Raw genomic sequence first — 9,460 nt, 5'->3', positions numbered from 1 at the left:
TTTTTTATGATATGTAACATGCAAAAACCGCATGCTGATTCGTTATATTACTGTTCACAAAGATACATTTCATTAGATCTTCACTTGTCCTCTGTCCCAAATGGTGGCCATAAAATGTTACAGATGTTGGAGATGTAATCGAAGTGATTTTAATTTGATTTGAACTATGATTAATGAAATTATCATTAAACACACATGACTGAAAATTATTATACAGCAACAATTAAAAATTCTATTCCTCACAATTTTAGAACAGAAAAAAGAATCACACCTTGCAAAGCGAGCAGAAAAAGACAATTACATAAGCTGAGTCAATAATCCGAGATAACAGCCCTAATTGCGATAAGGATTCAATTGTAATAATGAGTCAGTTTGGTGTTATGTTTTGTTCCTCATCTCAATGAGAATATCAACAATTTAGATCAAGTTTAACAATACATCGAATTCGGTAAGTTAAACTTTTCTAATTGTTTATTTCTGAGGGTTCCTGCAATAAAAATTAATTAAATTTCTGTAAGTGATTAGTTTTACTTTCTTTAAGCCGTATATGATATGTAAGAGGTAAGGGAAATATTCCATTCCAATCGTGAAAATTTCGGATCTCTAATAAATCCAAATAACCAAATGAGGACTCACAAAATGGTCAGCTTGTGCTAACAGCATATCTCAACAGTGGAAAGTTGTACGGGACTGAAAATAAATATTTGAGGTAGATAAATTCCTGCGATGTTACAGGCGCTTTATTGACTTCTGGATAAGCCAATATCAAGTCGCTAATTTTTTTAAAAATATCTTTATTGAAAGTTACAACTGTACATAATAATAAATTCAGTTATAATATTATTGTTCTCAGTCATAATAGAGTGATACAGGCCTGTAGAGAAACTACCCATTGGTAGCACTCTAATGAGGTTTTTAGATTAGCAAATCTCTTGGCCATATTTTCAGGAGCCTCGAAGGATTGTCAGGAACGGAAGAGAATGCAAAGTTAGAAACTAGTGGGTTTGGGTGGTTAGGGAGTTTATAATGAAAGGAATGATATCTGTTTCGGGCAGGGGTTACATATGGTGAATAAAGGTATTTATGTGTGATTTTATTTGTGAAAAAGTAAAGAGCATTGAGGATTTTACGAAGGATTTTGTACTGTAAGGTTTGGATACGAGAGGAAGTTGAAGGTTTAATGGAGCCCCAGAGCTCAACTCCGTATGTCTAGATAGGCCTTATTACTGTCATGTAAATCAGTATTTTGTAATGAATTGGAAGTTTAGACCGTCTAGTAAGTGCTGTCATAATCGTCGAAATCGAAGTGCAGTTTCCTGTCTTGTGTGAGGATTCCAGGTTAGTCGTTAATTTAAAAGAAAATTATGATGACAAATTTTTACGAGAAATTTAATTCTGAAACGATTTTGTTTAAAATGCTGGGTTCCATTATCATTTTTCACAAAAATTGTTAAAACAAAAAATCAATAAGAATCCACAAAGAAAAATATCCCATCCCACTAGGAACTCCAGTGTCAAAGCTACCACAAATTAATGATGTTATTTAAAGGAAAGCTTTAAAACAAAAAAAAATAAGAAAAGCTACTTTGGAATATGGAATATACTATTTGGTTAAGCTAACAACGATTGAAAACATAGAGTAAAATAAAACAATGAATAAAAGGGCATTTTAAACAAAAATAAAATTAATAAATCATGAAAACATAAGAAACAAATTTACTAAAAATAATAGATATATAAAAAAAATACTGGTCGACAGTCCCGAAGAAATGTTGATCCACTCCGTTAGGTCAGGGTACGATAGTTTGCTGTCAAGATTTGTAGGTCCGCGCTGCTGCAACTCTCAAACTGGTCCAAAGTTGGTGGGCCCACTTCTGTACTGGCTCATCAACAGTTGAAATATACAAAAGCGAAGATGGCCACGCAGGAATTTATGGAGGGCAGACAGGTTCTGGTTATTATGATAAATTATTCGAGCCAACTAATTAGCAACAACTCATGTTCTAATCAAAGGACAAAAACGCAGAAAAGATCTGATTCAGTACAGTAATATTGACTAAAACACTCAAAAAGTCAATAAAATACGCAGATTAGTAACTGTAATGACCGCTAATTAGCACCAACTGCTTTAAAAAATGAAAATGTTCGGCAAGTTGCTAAGCGACGCCTTAGAAACGGTTTAACAACCCATCTTTTCAAATAAGTAATTTCTAATTAAAATAATATAAATAAGATAAATGTAATTAAACACTAATACTACGTGTATAGTATTTACAAATTAACATATTGAATATGGCGTTAACACTCCAGAGTTACATGAGCCCCAGAGTAGAGTAGGGTATAAGTTAGAAGATTAACAGTACCCTCAAAAGATATATTTCATGATATTGTCATGACCTGGCAAAAATCTGAAAATAGAAAAAAATTAGAGAGTTTTAAGAGGTGAACAAGTTTACTGTAACTCCCTGTATATACAACTGTTTAATATAAAATTACTTTTTTAACCAAAAGAAAAAAGAATCATCTAACTCTGTCCGGTATAAGCCAGGGATGGAAGGCATAATCATACTCTTCTTCAAAACTAAAGTGAAACATAAAAGACTTACGTTGAGATTAATAGGAATGTCCACCATTGTAATCTAAACTAAAATAAAGGTAACCATTGATTGACTCTTACTCTTCCCCTACTCCTCTGCCACGCCCTCAACAGGCTAATAAGCCACACCTTTTTGGCTTCACGTTTTCTGCTACCTGATTATATTCCTTTCTCAAACATATTGGGAGTTCGGCTGTAGCCGCCGTTGTGTTAATATCGACTCTATGCCTAAGTGTGTTTAAAACTAGTTAAACGTTACTTAACGTAGTTTAAAGTTGATTAATTGGTTTAATTTTTCGACAAATTAAGAACATTAGTGTATTGTATAAGAATACAAAGTTTGATGAAAATTGGTCGAACTGGGATTGAAATATAATAAGGGAAATTATACAATATATTTAACTGCTGCTCTTTATCTATAATCCAATTACTGCCCCACCAAATCTCGTGCACAGTTAGTAAGCATCGCTTTCAATGGTCATAGCTGTAATTTATTTGTAAATATTAAAATAAATACAAAAAATTAATGAAATCTTGGAAAAAAAATGGATAAACTCAACATAATCAAAGGAAAATATATAGGAACAATGAAACTATTAGCATGGAAATAGATACCTTGAAATTTAAAGTTAAAAACTAGAAAATAATTTTGACATGGAAATAAATATGACCACCTATTTTTTTAATTTAAAAGCTAGTAATGGCTTTTGATCGAGTCTGGCCCCCGGGAATGCTTTACGAACTCCGTAGATTCCTACTTACTACATACTTTCTTATTATTCGTTCCTTTCTTATTGATAAATTATTCCAAGTAAACCACAATGATTCCTATTCACCCCTTTATTCTCAGTCAGGTTGTGTTCCTTAAGGTAGTATCCTTGGTCCCATTCTCTACACCTTCTATACCGCTCACATTCCAACCAATCCCAACACTATCCTCACCACGTATGCTGATGACACATGTGGGCTTGCTATTAATAATAACCCTTTAATTGCATCCTCCAAAACTCTCCAATCCCAGCCTTCGAAGAATGGTGTCATAATTCTTATAAATCCCATCAAATCACCTTTACCCTTTGTCTTAAACCTGCCGACTGCCCTACAATATACTTAATAATGTTGATCTTACCTCTGTCAAACAAATCCGCTACCTTAAACTACATCTGGACAAACGACTATCCTGGAATCCTCACACAAGACTGAAAAGACAGGAAACTGCACGTCGATTTCTACTATTAAAGCTTTTACTATACAAACGGTCTAAACTTCCAACACATTACAAAACACTGATCTACACGACTGTAATAAGGTCAACCCTTGCAATTCAAAATCCTCAATGCTCCTTACTTTGTCACAAACAAAATCATACATAAAGACCTTAATGTTCCAAATATACCCGATCTCGCCCGAACCAGATATCATTCCTTCCATAAAAAACTCCCTAATCACCCAAACTTACTAGTTTCTAACCTTGCTTCTTCTTCCATTCCTGACAATCCTTTGAAGCGCCTGAAAAGAAGATGGCAACGAGACATGCTAATGTAAAACGTCATTAGAGTTTAATCAATGGGTAGTTTCTCTACACACCTGTAACACCATTTTATTTGAGATCAAATTTACTAAATTTACAATTGTAAATAGCAGTTAATAAGAAAAAATCATATTATGAAAAATATTACTATGAAAAAAGAGAAAGAATTGTTTATATACTTTATTTCTTAATGGAATGAAATCCGAAAATATGATGTAGCAAGTATATATACCATAGTCAAAGCAAATATTACTATATATACGAGTTTTCTTCAATTTATTTGATAAAAGATATTCTTAAGGCGAAGAAAAACTTTAGAGTTTAAAAATATTATTATTAAAGAAGATTTTTCCAAAGAAATTAGGCAGATAAGGGTGAAACTATTTTTTTTTCTTCTTGAATAGAAAGAAAAAAAGTTCAAAGCTATCATTAGGAGGAACAAATTGCTTGTTAATGGAAAGTTATATTCTTTGGAAGATTTAATTGCGGAAAATAAAACAACGGGGAAAAAACGATGCAGGAAAAAAATCTCCTCAAACGAACGCGATACAAGAAAAAAGGAAACCACTTTTAGAAATTTAAGAAAATACAGTTTAGACAGGTTTTTTACTTAACCGAAAAAAAAAAGAGCAAAAGTCGCCGGTAAAAACCTAAGTTATTAGCAATGACACGAGGTATTGAATTTTGTGCTGATGTTTAGTTTTTTCGACTATATTACTATACATCTTCCGTGATATTTCATATGGAATATGATTAAATTAACCACGAAGCTGCACTAAAGTAATATTAATCGGATCTATATTAGAGATAATAGAGCGAAGAATCTTAGCATTGAATTTGTCTAATACAAATCGGCAGCGGTAGCAGCGTGGCAACGCGCCAGTCTAACAGCCCTAAGGTTGCAAGTTCGACCCCGGCCACATCTGAGATTTTTACAAGCATAAAATTATACAAAACTCACTCACAGCCTCCCACCGGCATTTGTTGAGGTCCGTTAGCCAATGGGATCTCACAAAAAAATAGCAGTGTTAGTGACGAACCGACCCTACGAAAAAACCACGTCAGGAAACGCGCGACGTATAAGTAAATACATCGCGCGAGCACTTAAACCTCCATGGTCTATCGCCCATATAATAATAATAATAATACGTAAGAAAAATCGTGATCACACTATCATCATTGTTTTATCTATATTTTTGTTGTTTGCTTCTAATAATTTTGAATTTAAGTTGACAATACCATTAACTTATCACTTTTTTTTTTTACTACTGTAAATGTAAATTAAAAATACATCTAGTAAATTTAATGGGAATTATAGTACAATGGGATGATTCACACTAGTAGCATATAGTCTACTAACTAGAGCGACACTCCAATAATATTTCTAGATTAGACCACGTCGAAGTGATCTCCAGGGGTTATAGAGGAATCAAGTATAAAAAACAGTGGGTTTGGTTAGTTTGAGAGTTTATTATGTAAGGATTGATATGTTACAATCTTACAAGAGGAAATAATACCACACACAAATAAACGGCCATCTTTCCCCAACGAACCCGCCCCGTTTTTCAATTTCAGGCGCTTTTTAAATATTACTCGATTTAACTATCTTAAAGTCTCATCTTCCTGTTTTAAGCTAATATTTCAAAAGTGCAAATAGGACCGTCACTCCCCGGGGGTCCTAGCGGGGCGGGTCCGGCGGGGAAGGATTGTTTTTTTTTGTGTTATGATCTTCTCTTGTGAGATTGTGACATGTCGAACATAGACCAACCTACTCGCTATAATTGTCTCCTTGAAAAGTCAGATAAATAAGGCTATCTTCGGCTCAAGTTGAAGATTTATAAAGCAATCATCCGTCCGACTCTGCTCTACGGTACCCCACTCTTGAGACACCTCTTCAAGACAACGCTGAAAAAGCTGCAGAGTTTCCAGAATTCCCTCCTTTGGCGAATAGTCCGAGGAACTTCACTCCAAATAGTCAGGAACAGTGTTATCTAAGATGAGCTCCAGCTCCCCTCTGTTCCACAGTTACATCAATTTTTTTGTTGGGCTGAAGGCAAGTGCTGTTCAGAGAGGTCGCCCCTGCACCAAGACTCGGGTGGTGGCAAAGCACTGTCCCCTTGGTCGACGTCCTCGCCGAGGGAAGGGCCTCGGGCTCTGCAGCCTTAAGTCATCTTAACCTATCTTATCCCCCAGTGGAGCGGCCCTCCCCGTTCTTTGTTCCCCCCAGCCTGGACCAATAATGTAACCCCCGCCTTCAGCGGACCCAGCCTCTTATAACGCCATGTGGCAAAGAAAGGGTACCAGTTACTTGTTTATATACTCAGGTATATATTAATATTGTTATGTATATGTTTTCAATAAAAGAAGGTAAGAAAAAAAAATGCTGTAGTGGAGCTCACGCCAAATCGGCTACATACGGAATATTGAATACATTATAGATGATTTTATTCTTGATATAGTAAGAATCATTTTGCGAAGGATTTGGGTTTGTGTATAAGTGAAAACTTATTTAAATATTATTATTTGGTTAGTTACTTTTTATTTGCTTATTGATAAAAAAAAAAAAAAAAAATGTAAAATCTGATAAGAATACTCTATGATATTTTTATAGCATAGAAGAAAAATCACATAAATAAAATCTGTTGACAAATGGTTAAATAAGGAAATCATTGAATCAGGATAAATTACAGAAATATGGGATGTGTCTTACATGCCCTTATGAAGTTATAAATAAACTCTAAATTACAAAGGAAGAGGTAATATTGTTAGTATGATCATAGTCCGGACAGTTCGATTAATCTCGAATCGATATCAGAGAAGTGCCTGATAAGAGAAATAGAAATCGAAAGATAAGCAGAAGACCAGTCGCAACCTGTACATGAGCAGATTAAATCAGATCAGGTAATTTCCAATCATTTAATATCTCTAAACTAGAAATATTTCTTGAAGAATCTGAAAACTACATATGTAGAAAATGTTACTAATAAATATGCGTGTGAAATATATAAATATAAATTTATTATAATAAATTCTACTTTATATAACGGACTAAAATAAAATGTTGAAATCCAATTTGTCTCAGAAAAAAATTCAAAATTTTCTCAGAAATTTATTCCTAAAATGTATATATTATCTTTATATTTTTTATAAGATATAATATGATCCTTGAAATATAATAAATTAGTACATATCCTAAGTCAAAATTTAAATTTTGATCACATGAGGTGTTTTTGTGCTTTTTATTATTTTCAGTTACCTAAACATATAATAAAAGAGCCCAAGAGGAGAAAAAAGTCAGTTAATTCATCCCAATTACTTTAGTACTCTAATGAAAACTATGGATAATTACTAATCAAAATTGATGAGTCTCCCAAGTATAGTGAAGGTGAATTAAAATTACAGTTTCAAAAGATTAAAAAATATTCATTTTTCTCTCGTAGCTACATATTTTTAAATCTAGAAAACCTAGTAGAAAATTATTTAAAGAAGAGTTAATTTGCTGGCCAATTTATAGAGCTATTATAAAGTCCCATAGTTAGCAAGATACTATTTTTTTTTTAAAGCAACATTTCATAACAAAATAACGAAAAATCTGTCGGTTTTAATTAATTTTTGAAAAAATATATCTCATAAGACGTACGTAAACTAAAGCTAGTTGAATGTACTATAAAGTAGTTTATAACGTTTATCTTCGTAGTAGTAGTTGTTTTTAGGATATTTGTCAAAATAAATTTGTAAAATGTTGATTTCTAGGTGTGCAGACAAAAGTTTCAATTAATGAAAAAATATATCAGGAACGATTAGCCAAAGAGGTGTCTACCAGCACTCAATATGAAGCTTAACGTACTATAAAGTAGTTTATTACACTTATCATCGTAGGGGTGGTTAATTTTCATGAGATTCGCTTATGATATGAATTCTTTAAGTGATATTTTGTCCTCAATACTAGAAATTAATTTATTTTAGCAAATAATAATTTGAATTTTATTGGAAGAAGATAGTCGAGCATATGAAGTAGATTGTCGGAAGATAGTATCAAAATAGTAAAATAGAACTATTTATTGTTAACCAAAGTTTCGTCCCACTTTGCCGGGCTTCGTTAGCGTTTTTTCATTTAGCCCCGACGAAGCCATGCAAAATGGGGCGAAACGTTGGTAAACAATAAATAGTTTTATTTTAATATTTTGATAACTTTATTGACCACCACCTGGACTCTCTTTCTACAATATACATATTATTAAATAATACAATAATAAATGCACTAATAAATTGGAGGGTTCTACATAACGTTTAATGTTGAGACCTAAATGAGAAACTATACTATAGTATTCTATCATTATCAAAATATTTTTAAAACAAATATAATAATTTATTGATCTAAAATAGAAAGTACCTTAAAAAAAAAAATTAACTGTGTACCGCCTAGTACAACCTATGTTAAGGAAGACCTATTGCTAGACCAACGATTGTACAGGGAGGTAGTTTAGTCAGAATCATCCTTGACTGCCATTTTTACTCAATTAAGGGTACCCATTTCATGAGGGTATTCAAGAGAGCTTTCGAGTCCACAGGGCTGACTCAGGGCTACAGTGAAACAGAAAATAATCATTGAATCTGACACAGCCGGGTTCGAGACTGGGTCCTTGGAGATCAGTGCCTTATCACTGAGCCATCTGCTCCTAAAGTATTATATGTCTATAAATATTTAGGCTATATCGGTAAAAAGCACTAAAAGAAAAGAGGAGATCTGAAAGACCTGAAGACACCACTATTCAAAAGCCGCCTCAAACCGCCGCTTCTTTATTCACTATTATTTATGCATATTGATGACAGTTTTCTATTGCTCCATTCTTCCACCCTCCCCCTCCTCCCTCCGATTATCTTTTATTCATACTCAGTTGAGGCTGCGGGTTTTCTCCGCTGGAGCAGTTCATCAACGGGAAAACCCCTCACGGCTTTTCATCATGAGGTGAAATAACGTCCAACACATTCCCTATTGTCCATGATATTTCATTCAACTTTTCCACTTTATTCAAGAATGGAGAAGTTCAGACCTAAATTGCCTCTAGTGCGATTGTAAAACAAGGCATAAAAATGTATTTGTAAAAATATAAGTTCGTGTAACGTTCGATTTTCTTCACTATAGTTGAAAAAGTGAACCTATTTAGATTTATTATTATCAATTGTACCATTCGAATCGTGGGTAATATTATTTATGTTAATATAGTACAATTTATATTATAATAATTAATATACGAATTTAATACATTAATTATTATCTATGAGACATATTTTTATAACTGTTATGTGAGTTATTGGAATTTTAAAAAGGC

The 9,460-nt window shown here is 33.2% G+C and overlaps 1 protein-coding gene across 1 annotated transcript in view; it reads left to right on the top strand.

The window, feature by feature from the left end:
* Positions 1 to 244: 244 nt before the first annotated feature.
* The window catches only part of LOC106690876 (26S proteasome non-ATPase regulatory subunit 10-like), a gene marked incomplete in the record, with an annotated part of 36,648 nt that continues 27,432 nt past the window's right edge, over positions 245 to 9,460 (top strand). Inside the window, 2 exon segments of the mRNA XM_067053288.1 lie at positions 245 to 448; positions 6,739 to 7,028.

Source organism: Halyomorpha halys, unplaced genomic scaffold, assembly GCF_000696795.3.
Source record: "Halyomorpha halys isolate HHAL.00 unplaced genomic scaffold, Hhal_1.1 Scaffold1933.1, whole genome shotgun sequence".
In the NCBI taxonomy this organism is placed as follows: Eukaryota; Metazoa; Arthropoda; class Insecta; order Hemiptera; family Pentatomidae; genus Halyomorpha; species Halyomorpha halys.
The sequence above is the reverse complement of the archived record's forward strand: the minus strand, read 5'-3'. Positions and strand labels throughout refer to the sequence as shown.